Source organism: Elephantulus edwardii, unplaced genomic scaffold, assembly GCF_000299155.1.
Source record: "Elephantulus edwardii isolate Elephantulus edwardi_28Jun2011 unplaced genomic scaffold, EleEdw1.0 scaffold00178, whole genome shotgun sequence".
Classification (NCBI taxonomy): domain Eukaryota; kingdom Metazoa; phylum Chordata; class Mammalia; order Macroscelidea; family Macroscelididae; genus Elephantulus; species Elephantulus edwardii.
Genome location: NW_006399928.1, coordinates 4810679 through 4814249, shown reverse-complemented (window position 1 = coordinate 4814249; position 3571 = coordinate 4810679). Strand labels below are relative to the sequence as shown.

At 38.1% G+C, this 3571-nt stretch overlaps 1 pseudogene; it reads right to left on the bottom strand.

Moving 5' to 3' along the window:
• Positions 1-2759: 2759 nt before the first annotated feature.
• Positions 2760-3235, bottom strand: LOC102849001 (annotated as a pseudogene).
• Between the last annotated feature and the right edge of the window lie 336 nt (positions 3236-3571).

The window sequence follows — 3571 nt, the reverse complement described above, 5'->3', positions numbered from 1 at the left end:
CACTGTTGGTGGGAGTGTAAAATGGTGCAACCCCTGTGGAAAGCAGTATGGCGCTTTCTCAAAAAGTTGCAAATAGAGATACCATTTGACCCCGCAATACCACTAATGACAGATGATTTTTGTTTATGTTGCTTTACAAATTTATGCATCTATGTTTATGAGTGATTTTGGTCTAGAATATACTTTTTTTTTAAGTGGTTTCTTTGCCTGTAGATGTTGTATACCATTGAGTTGGGACCAACCCATAGCTGACCTTCCAGCAGGTTTTCAGAGGCAGTAATTGCACATCCTTCTTCTGTAAAGCAACTGGCAGATATTTTTTATACATTTTTTTTTATTGTTTAAATTAAGCAGAATAAAATTAGAATGAGGTTTCAATGGTACATTCATTTCAGGCATAATTTTTTTAAAAGTTGAATTATTTTTTAAATAAATAGTAATAAGATAATTATTAATGGAAAGAACTTGAATTGTATACAAATTTTTTATTCTAAATAATAGTGTGGAAGCTGCTTTAGACCCAGTCAAATATTTGGAGACTGAGTAGAGTTCAGGGCTGGAATTCCATTATCCTTTTCAAAGTTAATCAGGAATTTTTCTGCTGAGAATTTTAGTACCTATATCTTTAAATGAATACAGTGCCTTTTGAAGAACATTGCTGTTCTTTCCTGATGCTCAGATATCTCATCCAACCCATAAAAGTAGTGTATGATACTTTATCTGGTATAATTTGTCTATATTATCACTTTTCATTTCAATCTAATATAAAATTTTTATGTCTTATCCTCCCATATGCCTCCAGAAACTGTATGAACTTTGATAAATGTCGATAGTTGTAGAGGAGCTTCAGGCCTTTTGTTCATAGGGTTGCTATGAGTCATGCTTGACTTGAAGGCAATCTACAACAAACAACATCATCTTCCGCTAGTATCTTTTTTAAAAAATCTTTTTATCTTTTAGATTTTAATGAACGTTTATACACAATTTGCATTTCCATTCATTCATTGTTGCATGTTTTCCTCCCTGCTCCCCCAGTTTGCTTTTCTCTTTGAAAAAATTCTTTCATTACTGTACAATACCCCCCACCCCCTTCCCAAAGTATATTAATGAGACATTTTTAATTTAAAACATCAATGTACTCACAGTACTTAGCATAAGAATTTGCATAGAAGAAGAGTTAAACGGAATTAGGGAATCCTAATTATTAACTTCCATTCTCCCCCATGTATCATGACTATTTTATCATGACTATTTGTGAGGACTTTTGTTTTCATGATAAGCATTCTTTCTTAATTATTAATGAACATATGAGTAAATCATCATAAGATCTTATTGAAAAGCAAAATCTAGGCGAGTTCTGGTGGTCTAGTGGCAAGAAACTGCACTGCAATCCCAGAGGTATGCAGTTTGAATCCAAAAGATACTCTGCTGGAGAAGGAGCGACAATCTCCTCCTGTACCTGTCAGATCCGATTTGACGGTATACAATAATAATAATAGAAAAGCAAATTCTAATTTCTTAGGCCTCGGGTGGACCTGATATCCTACATTTCTAGCCAGCTCTTTGATGATAGTCAACAAGACCTCCTGGTAGACACTTGAATTTTAGGCCAAGCCCTTGTCTCCATTTTAGAGACAAACTGGCAGATTTGAACTGCGTGCCTTTGGGACTGCAGCACAGATTCTTACTACTAGGCCACCAGAGTTCCCTAGCTTTGATATTAGTGTAATACTTGCTTCACAGAATGAGTGCAGGAGTATCCCATTCCCCCCCCACCCCATATTCTGAATTAGCTTGAATAGAACTAGTATCAAACTAGTGTCTTCTGTCAATGCTTAGATGAATTTAACAGTGAAACCATCTGGGCCAGGACTTTTTTTTTTGGCGGGGGGGGGGTATGTTTGACTGGCTCAATTTCTTCTTTTATGATGATTCTGTTTCAGTTTTTTATCGGGGGGGGGGAGAGTTAAAGGTTAGAATTCAGATTAATAACAAAACCCAGTCAAGATAGCTCCCAAAATATACACACAGTCACCTCAGCTTAGAGCTTCATGGCTCTAATTGTCCAACAAAGTTCTCAGTCCTGCCAACATTGGCTTCTCTCACCCCAAATTCCCATCTTACATCCAGTTCTCCAGTTCAGCCATTGCTGTTGCTGCTGCCATCCCCAACAGGTTGGGGGACATCTCTCTTCTCTCGCTAGGAGAAGAATCTATTCTGGTGTGGGAGAATTCCTTCTGTGAGGGGAAGAATTTGCGAATTTTATTGATGGGGAGTTTTTCCATGATCTGTTCAATGCTTTCCCCCAACCCCTTATCCCTCCCCCCAGCACCTTTTCTTGTAATAAGTCTGTTCAAATTCTCTACCTGTTCATTTATGTGAGTTTCTAAAAATTTGTCCATTTACTCTTAAAATTTAAAATTTATTATCGTTCTTCGTAGTATCCTGATAGTATTCTTTTCATTTCAGTCAATTCTATTGTGATGTCACTCTTTTGAATTTCTTTTTTTAGGGGGGGTTTCACATTTGCTGATTTTTACTCATAAACTGTTTTTCAATACAATTTACATCCTCATCCACATTTCCATCCTGATTATACAGATGCTAGTGGCAGAAAGGCCTGGGATAAATAGATCCAAGGGAGAGGGTAAGAGGCAATGCTGTAAAGCTATGTGCATGCACAGGCTCTAAGAGGGAGAGGGGGAAGAGTGTCTTGGGAGTAAACTCAAGGTAATTAGACAGTTTCAGCTCAAGTTTGTTCAGTCATCCTTGTCTTTTGCTCCATGTTTCAGGATGCGTGTGAACTTGATTTTTTTTTCCAATTGAGCTTCTCATCCTCCTCCTCTGTAAAGTGGTCCCCTATGGTGGTCAGCAGCTCTCTCAGGTAGTCTTCCTGAATGGCACCTGTTGCTTCTGCATCAAAGCAGGCAAAAGCATTTCTGATGACATCCTCTGGATCTGTCCCATTGAGCTTCTCCCTAAACACCATGAGGACCATGGTAAAGTTGATGGGCCTCATTCATCATGGCTTCCAGGTATGCATCCATTGGATTCTTCCATAGAGAGGCGACCATATTATGCAAATCCTCCTTGTTGATGAAGCCATCTCTCTTCTGGCCAAACATGTTGAAGGCCTCTTTGAACTCCTGAATCTGGGACTAATCAAACATGAGAAACACGTTGTGTGCTGAGGGCGCTTCTTGGTGGTCTTGGTCTTTGCATTTTTGCTCGACATAGTGGCTGTTTAATTCGTCAGATGCCTGGACAGGGCTGCGGTACTCTTTTAATTTCTTATTTGAGTTATCTGTGCCTTCTCCTTATTTTTGTTTGTTAGATTTGCCAGAGGCTTGTCTATTTTATTACTTTTCTCAAACAGTCAGTTTCTAGTCTTTTTAATGTTTTTCTATTTTCTATGTAATATATTTATGCTCTATATTTTTTCTTTTCTATGCAGGCTTTGCTTGCTGTTCTTTTTCCATTTGTTAAAAAGGTTGAGTTAAAGTGTTGTTTGTTGTTGTTATGTGCCGTCGAGTCGTTTCCGACTCATAGCGACCCTATGCACAACAGCCCT